Here is a 9,872-nt window from a genome sequence, read left to right as displayed (position 1 = left end):
CAGTAGATATAAAGTACCAGGCATAATGATAGACAAAATTTAGGATGTTTGGTTTGTTAAATTCAATCTTTGGAATTCATAATATAAATGAACATAAATGTAAACTAGTTGTGTAACATATAATGGATTTTAGGAGCTACCTTCAGCTTAAGAAAGAAGTTTGATTTCCTAAATTATCATGCTGCCTTTTTGATAAATTCTTCGATGCCACACAAAGACAAGCCATTCTCTTCTCTTGGCAGTTTTACTATTTTATCATCATTATAACAATAAAATGGTGACATTTTAATCTTATTCAATATATAATCCACAAAGTTATTTAAGTCAATTTCATAAGCTTACTTCATTTTCTCAGTGTTGATTTCTTGATTCTGATTTTCAGTTTATCATTGAGATGGATGAACTATCCTGTTTCTTTTTTTTTCTCTCTCATGCCTTCCAGCTTAGTTGCATTCAGATTCCAGTGGGTCTCCCTTCAGGGCCTAAGTAATACTTGTTGCATGATCTCCATGCTTTAAACAATTGAAAAACAACAACAAAAAAATCCAAGTGGAAAAAAGGCACCATTTCTGTTGGCAATTCTCCCACCTCCATCTGTGCCGCCCCAAAGTGTCTGCTTTCTGTACTTACAAGACATTAGTCTTTTGGCACTATCATCCAGAGCAAATAGTGCTGAATATAATAATAGCAAGTGATTTGGCATGCGCATCAATGTGAAAATAGAGTTTACAAATGCACAATAATGTATCCTGCAAGAATACATCATCTTTTCAAATGTGTTTCTTGAACATACTTCCGTTCAGTGAGAAAAACCACATCCATTATTAGAAAGGTAGGGTGTCTCTTCATATTCTGGGAAAATTCTTGATAGATGATTGCTGTATTTAGCCATGGAAGCTAACATCTCACTTAAGAGGGGAGTGCCCTCTGTTCAGGGAGAAAACTAAGAATTGGAGTATTTTAAGTTCCCTGCTTAAAAGAAGAAATAATTGGGAGGAAATCAAAAGAAGTGGGTAAAAGGATCAAACAGGAACATTCAGCTACATTCAGAGCTTGAAACTGGAAAATAAAAATCAATAGAATATTTATCATTCATTTATTTCTTTTTCTAAAGCACTCTTTCTTTCCTTGACCAAGTCAGGATACTAGCTCAGCTCATGGAGGTCTATGGAGCCAAGCAAGGAGATTATTAATGAGGAGTGTGTGTGTGCTGCTGGTGGTGGTGGTGGGAAGGTGGGTGTTTCAGGAGATGGGAAATCCAAGACCAGAGGGAGAAGAAAGTAAGACTAAAAAAGGCCAAAGTCTAAGAAGCCAAGAGTGGAGACCTGTTTTTCCTCCAACTTGGAGATTTGGGGAGAAAAGAGCAAGAATAAAGCAGGCTGATGGGAAACACTGACAGTGTTGATAATACTACCCAATGTAGAACAAGCATGGCTATTCAAAGTTGATTTTTATTTGCTCCTGGGGTATAATGAAGAGTGAATAAATTGAATTGAAAGGTTCAGGAATATTTTCAGACTTCATTCATTTAATTACTCATTGACTGCTTCACTAACGAATTCATGATATCATTACTCTATGCCTACTAGATGCTGGGCACAATGCTGTGATGGGAATACTCCACCTGTCTTAGCCTATTCAGGATTCTATAACAGAATACAGAATACCACAAACTTGGTGACTTAAAAACAACAGAAATTTATTTATCATAGTTCTGAAGATTGGGAAGTCAAAAATCAAGGCTGCTGGTAGATTTGGTGTCTAGTGAGTGCCCACTTCTCTGTTCATAGAAAGCAGTCTCGTGGCTGTAATTTCACATGGCAGAAGAGGCAAGAAGCTCTCTGGGGCCTCTTTTATAATGGCTGTAATTCTATTCATAACTGCTTTGCCCTCATGACCTAATCATTTCTCATAGTCTCCACATCCAAACAGTATTATGTTGGGAATCAGGTTTCAATGTATGAATTTTGGGGGAACACAAACATCCAGTCTATAGCACTGCCTTTATAGAGAGAGACAGATACATAAATAAATGGCAGACATGAATGAAAATACTAAAATGCTATGAAGATTAAGAGAAGACTTCTCGTGAAACACTTCAACTGGGTTCTGAAGGATAAATAAGAGTTTCCTCAGCCAAAAAAAAAGTGAGCCCCAAGTTTATATCCAATCTTGTAGCTCTGTGAAATTGTATTTATCCCTTCTTCTGTATCACAGCCTGAATCATCTGCCAACTTGGCTTGTTGGCATGATGTAGGCAATAAAAATGAGATAAACAAGTAAAAAGATATAAGGGAGAGGGGTAATGAGGCAGGTAGGTGGAGATCATTTTGATGGGGTTTGTATTTCTTCATTCAGTAGCTGAGTGGCATTAGTGGGGCCGAGTAGAATACTATTTTTTCATTTCAACCTATTTTCTATTATTTACTTAAATACTTTGCACTTCATCAACATGTGGAATTACAGTGTAGTAAAGGTAGTAAAGTGACAATATAAGATAATGGCTAAAACGACTTTGGATTCTAGCAGTTCCAAGTTCAGATTCAAAAAGTCTTCCCCTCTCAAGCCTCAGGTGTCTGTTCTATAAACTAAAAGAGTTGGGCTAGAGGAACTCTAGTGTTCCTTTCAGGTCCGACTGACTTAGCCTAGAAGCGATGCTGGTCCAACACAGATGCTTCCAATATTAGGGCTGGAAAGGGCCTTCCTTATAGACTGTTTTGTCAAAGTCCCTTCTTTTACAGAGTAAGAAACCAAGGATACATCTCAATCTTTCCAGTATCCTTTTTATAACAGCTACTACTTTTTAATGATTAATAGCTTGTGATTCTTCAGAAATCACAATGTTTAATGAATGAATTTACAAGCGATTGGGTAGGCTAAATAAGAAGTTTGTCCGTCATGATAGATAAACATAAATTTAAGATCAGATGAAAAACATTTTCCTCTGATACTTTAAATTGAGACAGATTTTAGGTGACGGAAAGGGGCCGGCAGCATCAGCATCATATTATCACAACCCTAGGCCTAGAGCTTAGTATACAAGAGAACACTGCGGGCAGAACAGCAGTCTTGGTTCCACCTCTAACTATAACTCTTTGCTTCCCTTACAGTCCTGTAGTCACCTTGCTAGGGCAAATGGTTAGAGAAAAAAAATGTAAAAAGTTGTGGAAAATACTTTTTTTAAAAAAACTATCAGATATACAAATTCATTTGTCATTTTTTTTTTAAACTGCAGAGTATCAGTACTATCAGCAATTAGTCGTGAACCTCCAGGTCCCTGCTGATAATACCCTTGTGTTAATACACCTGTGGGGTCCACTATGCTATTGCATTCTTTTGCTGTTATTTAATTTTAGTTGGCTTAAATTACTCATTACTCTTTTCCTCCCCTTTAAAAAGCAGGGTTTTTGGAACCAGTAGCATAGCTAATTGTTTCATTTCTGCATTTCACTTTCCCTGGGTAGCCGCAGTCGCTATGTGAATTGAGATTTGAATATAAACATAAACCATAAAGATCTTTCATCAAGTAAGAGCACTACTAATAAAACAAAACTTTGTTATTATTTATCGCATGAACAATACACTTGTATCACCTCTATCAGGCATCGTGTAGAACATATTGTGGAGGTTTCTTATTGGCAGCGACACATTTAGTATAGTTACCATTTTCCAGCCCCTCAACAAGAACTTCTGGATGTATTTACTAAGTGAGATAAATAAACTTCTGAAACAATGGTTTGCAGTACAACACACATAGGACTAGTCCTCCAACCTAAGAATGTATACAAATTTGCATGGAGAGTGCCGTAATGAGATAGGTATCAGCAGACTACTTCCAGTCTTGTTTATGACTTGCTATTTGACTTGAGAAAAGTTGTCCCTCTCCTCCCTCCTAATGGGTCTTATTTCTCACTTTTGTTTAATAAGTATTTGGGCTACAAGATATATGAAGTTTGTTCCAACCGTGAAATTATAAATGTACATATTATGAGTCTACATATTCATGGTGTATCCCAGCACCTAGACTAGTGTCTTGCACATAGTAGCTTCTCAGTAAATGAACAAATGATGGACTTTTGTTAATTTTTTTGTGACTGAATACTCGTATGCTATTATTACAAAAAGATTGAGCATCCGTGTATTTGGAATTTTGAGGGGAGGGTGTGAGGAGTACAGGATGAGGAAATGTCAAATGTCCACCTTCTTTAGATGCAGCATTTTTTATGAAGCCTCTTTGGACTAAACTTTGATGTACATTTGGTCTATTCTTAGCACCAGAACTCAAAGACTAGGTTGGTCTTCATACTGATCCTGAGCAGATTCAAGAAGTGACTTTTGCATATTAGATTGCCAGGTTATTTCTTATCCCTAGAAGGAAAAGAGACAATCAACTGAAAAGTTTTATTTTCTAGTATCCTATTTTGACTGATTAAGGTTTTGACTCAAAACCTAAACATTAATGAAATTGGCGTACCACATTTTAAGTGGGCATTATGCCAGTGTAACAGATGGACCTCGAAACTGTCAGTTGATAGCTTGTGTATAAATCTCTAATATCGTCAAGTGGAGACAGTCCTTAACAAGAAATGTAAAAAATGTTTGTCAGTTGGCTTCCAGATGCCTTACCCATGCATCATTACTCTGTTACACGACTCTGCAAGTCTCTTTAGATACTTAATAGCCCCCAGAGACATCAATGTTAGACCGTGTGGATGGGTAACTCCATGGAAAAATATACCCAGATGACCTGCATCTTCTGTCCTTTCCTGTCTTCTCAGACTATTCCTTACCTTCATTCCTTCCCTGAAACCTGAACCATTTTATTGAACCATTTTACTGAAGCTTTATCATGTGACCTTGCCTTTTTAGGAAGACCATTCTTTCACTCTCACTCAAGGAAGAGAATGAGAACCTTGCACATAGTAAGCAATCAAGACATGTTTGCTTTCTGAGGGACTCTCTCTAATTTCTACAGCGTGGCCACTTTCACATAGTTTTGCCACGTCAATCCATCTTCTTCTTGTGCTTTGAAATTTTAATCTTCCTATTCTTTCATCTTCTATGACTAATTTCTTCCAGCCTCCTAGCTTGTTTGCAAAGGCATGGCCCACCTATTAGCTTGCTTAAGAGGAATACCTGAACTCAAGTGCAGAGAAAACCGAATGTAGGACTGACTATTTATGGTCTTTGCCCAAGAGTAAGCACTGAGCACATTTGTTAACTGACTTCCTGCCTCGTGGTGATCTTGCTGCTTCTTGCAGGTCACTTATGACCTAGTTTATGCTCTCAAGGATTGCTGATTGATGCTTCTCAGTTGCCAAGTGAATTGGCTTTATGGCCCTGAAAAAAAAAAAAAAAGCTTTATCTCATTAAACTCATTCATTTATTCAATGAATATTAAATAAAACCTTCTAAGTATCACACACTCTTCTAGAAGCTGGAAAAACAACAGTGACCAAAACGGACAAAGTCCTTGTTTTTGTAGAGCTTACATTCTGGTGACAGTTTGAACTGACACTCTCAGTGGAAACTGAGCTGACCATTTGTTTCATCTTAGAGTGAGTACTCATTTCTAGAGGTGAGCTGACCTCAATATCATCACCAAAAAGTCCATACAATTGGCCAACATTTCTTTTCTGTACATATAAAATACGTTATAAAATATATTAGTTATAAAAAATGAACAGTAAGAAAATAATTGGGCATAAATAAATGGTCACACAGTTCTCTCAGTTTACATTCAGCACTTCTGGACAAACAGCCTGAGTATATGGAAAAATTGTATGTGGGCTGGTAATTGGTTTGGCATTTTAGCAAGGCTTTTAAAATAGTTAATTATAATGCAATGCATTGCTGTTAATTAGTTTCAATCATTTACATTATTTCTGTACATTCTAGTAGGAACTAAAGGTAGACGGTCATAGAATTTATTGTTGGAGCCAGAACTGTTTTTGATGGGCAAAGGGGGCATTCTTTAAAAGTATGTTGTGACAATAAGTATAAAAAGGGAACATTTTGGGAAAACCAGAATGCACATTCACCCCAAATACAAGAAACCCAGTCTCACCTAATTCTTGGCATTTTGAAATAGCAAATTGCTACTAGTCTATTTCCTCTATTCCAGGATTATCATTAAGTGAGTTCATCATAACTAGATCAAATTATGTTTCATCAACACTTTTATGAAGCAATTCTTCCTTTAAATCCTTCCACTTTGGGATGTGGGGATTAGACCCTTTTCTTATTAAAAAGGAGGGGACTTTCAGGGATTCCAGCTCTAATCCTTAGCTTAGATGGATCCAAAGCCCTATATATAATAGTGAGTACAATTTATTGAGTGACCAGTATTTTAGACGCTTTTATAAGTATTATGGTCAGTCCTTACAACAGCTCTGCCTACAAGAAGATATTACTTACTTTTCCAGATTAAAAAAATGGGAACCAAATGCATTAATTACCCAAGATGTTACAGTAAGTAATAACAAGCAAACTGTATTTGAGCCCACGTCTGTCTGGTTCCAGAATCTATTTTTTTCACTATGCTCTACTGTTTCTCTATTCAAATGTATGATAGAAAACTTAGGTGAGATGAAGATATAATGATGATCTCTCCCATGTACTCTGGAGTTTTATAGCTTTGGTCCCAGACCCATACTAAGCATTTCTCTGCCTCCCTCCACTTTCCTCTTTTACACTGGAGATTCACATCTGGTAGAGAAACCTGGAAAATGATAACTTCTTATGTCTGAAAGTACTTTTGCACTCTCACATGGTCCCTGCCCCACACTCATACCCCAACGCTGTGAAGCTCAGACTTCAAGAACTGGCTCTGTATGTGTCTCCTCCAGGAAACTTTCTTGAAACCCTCAGGCTGACTGCCAACTCTTCTGCACCTCCTACTCCACCTGTGACAACCTGTCTTATACCTTACTATAGCTTTTAAAATCGTTTATGTTTCTATCATCTTCAATAGACTTTATGCTTCTGTGGGGCAAAGATCATGTTTTATTCATACTTTAATCTCTCTGTGCTCCAGGTTGCTTATCTTTAAAATAGAGATAATAATAGTACTAATCTCATAACATTTTATTTTATTTCTTAAATCGACAAATAATAATTGTACATATTCATGGGGTAAACAGTGACTTTTAATACATATAATGTAAGTGATCAGATCAGGGTAATTATTATATTCATCATCTCAAATATTGATCATTTCTTTGTGTTGGGAAACTTCAATATCCTCCTTCTGCTAATTTTAAACTATGTAAAATATAATTATTAACTATAACCATATTACAGTGGTATAGAACACTAGAACTTATTCCTCCTACCTATCTGTAATATAGTATCCTTTTATAAATCTCTCCCTCCTTCCCCCTACCCTTCCCAGCTTCTCCTATCCTTTGTTGTACTTTTTACTTCTATGAAATCAACTTTTTCTTTTATCTTACACATATGAGTGAGAACATGTGGTGTTTAACTTTCTGTTTCTTAGGTTTATTTTTATTATTATTATTATTATTATTTTTTTTTTTTTGAGACGGAGTCTCGCTCTGTCACCCGGGCTGGAGTTCAGTGGCCGGTTCTCAGCTCACTGCAAGCTCCGCCTCCCGGGTTCACGCCATTCTCCTGCCTCAGCCTCCCGAGTAGCTGGGATTACAGGCGCCCGCCACCTCGCCCGGCTAGTTTTTGTATTTTTTAGTAGAGACAGGGTTTCACCGTGTTAGCCAGGATGGTCTCGATCTCCTGACCTCGTGATCCGCCCGTCTTGGCCTCCCAAAGTGCTGAGATTACAGGCTTGAGCCACCGCGCCCGGCCTCTTAGGTTTATTTCATCAAACACAATGTCCTTCCATTTCATCTATGTTGCTGCAAATGACAGGATTCCATTCTTTTTTATGGCTGAATAATATTTTATTGTGTATATGTACCCCATTTTCTTTATGCATTCATTTGTTGTTGGACACCTAAGTTGATTCCATATTTTGACTATTGTAATAGTGCTGCAATAAACATGTGGATGCAGATGTCTCTTTGATATACTGATTCCCTTTCTTTTGGATAAATTCCCAGTTGTGGGATTGCTGGATCATATGGTAGTTCTAGTTTTTTTTTTTTTTTAGAAAACTCCATACTGTTCTCCATAGTGATTGTACTAGTTTACATTCCCACCAACAGTGCATAAGAATTCTATTCTGTCTGCTTCCTCACTAGCATGTGCTTTATTTTCTTTGTCTTTTGATAATAGCCATCCTAATTGGGGTGAAATGATATCTCTTTGTGATTTTAATAGGCATTTCTCTGCTGATTAGTGTTGTTGAACATTTTTTTCATATATTTGTTGGCCATTTGCATGTTCATATAGCTTTATAAAGATAATAGTCATTAAAATATTTAGAATCCTTATAGTGCCTGGCACATAGTAAGCTCTGAGCAATGTTAGGTCAATATTATCATCATTTTGTTATCATGGTGAGTGTAGTTAATGTCACATAGTAAAGTACACAAAAACATGTATGCTAAATGTTACAATTTATGAAACATTTTTATTGTTATCTATATTCAGGACACTCTGTAGACTACACTGAAGAAAGAAAAAGGAGGCCATTTAAAAAATAAGAGTGGGGCCGGGCGCGGTGGCTCAAGCCTGTAATCCCAGCACTTGGGAGGCCGAGACGGGCGGATCACGAGGTCAGGAGATCGAGACCATCCTGGCTAACACGGTGAAACCCCGTCTCTACTAAAAAATACAAAAAAAAAAACTAGCCGGGCGAGGTGGCGGGCCCCTGTAGTCCCAGCTACTCGGGAGTCTGAGGCAGGAGAATGGCATAAACCCGGGAGGCGGAGCTTGCAGTGAGCTGAGATCTGGCCACTGCACTCCAGCCCGGGCGACAGAGCGAGACTCCGTCTCAAAAAAAAAAAAAAAAAAAAAAAAAAATAAGAGTGGGAAAAAGGAACAAGATATATACATAAATTATTCTGATACAGAATAGAAAATAGTGATGGAAAAGTAAAACACCAGTTTTGGAACCATTAGTGAGCGGATCATCAGTGTTCTTGGTAGAGAATATTTTCAGACTGAGAGTATCAGGGAAGACTGTAGAAAGGAGATGGAGTTTTTGTTGAATCTAGAGGAAAATATAAGATTTGAATTTGTAGACACTTGTGGTAGGTAGTAGTTTGAAGAGGTCAAGATCTTACAGCAATGATTATGTAAGCAAAGGTAAGAAAAATCTTGACAGAGGAGCTATTATGATCAAGAAGGTAGTTTTCTCAGTCAAGGTTTATCCATTGTACTCCAGATGTGCTGACCCCTGCAATTTCCCCACATGTGGGAAACTAGACTGCATAATTTGTGGTGGTGGGGGTCTGTGATCCCACTTTCTCCTGGTTTACACAAAAGGAAAATATTGAGGTTTGTTTAGGATAATATGTCTAGGAGTTAAGCTTGGAGAAGAATGGAAAGATCTTGAATGTCAGACCACAAATTTTGCATTAAATTTGATTTGCTTTCTATTTAATAAAGCATCTGGGTTCTTAAAATTATGAATAAAAATAATGATAAATTATGAACTAGAAGGTTCTCCCTATTCTTATTCACTGTAGATAATGGGAAGGCAGTTATATGAAAAAGTATTCTGGATTAGATGGCTTGCCTCTGCCTTTGAGGTATGACGCTTAGGTTCTGAACCCAGATCTGGTTCACCATGTGACTCTTATCATGTGCCACTCCTCCCCTGCCTTTAGCTTCTCCATCTGTAAAAGAATAAATATGAAGAGTACACAGAGATGCATTCTAAAGATATCTCCTATTCTAAAACCTTTGAGAAGGAATGAGCATGTAATGGGGTGCAGTATTAAGAGCAGAAA

Source organism: Rhinopithecus bieti, unplaced genomic scaffold, assembly GCF_001698545.2.
Source record: "Rhinopithecus bieti isolate Rb0 unplaced genomic scaffold, ASM169854v2 scaffold_5626, whole genome shotgun sequence".
NCBI classification, from domain to species: domain Eukaryota; kingdom Metazoa; phylum Chordata; class Mammalia; order Primates; family Cercopithecidae; genus Rhinopithecus; species Rhinopithecus bieti.
Note: the sequence above shows the minus strand (reverse complement) of the source record.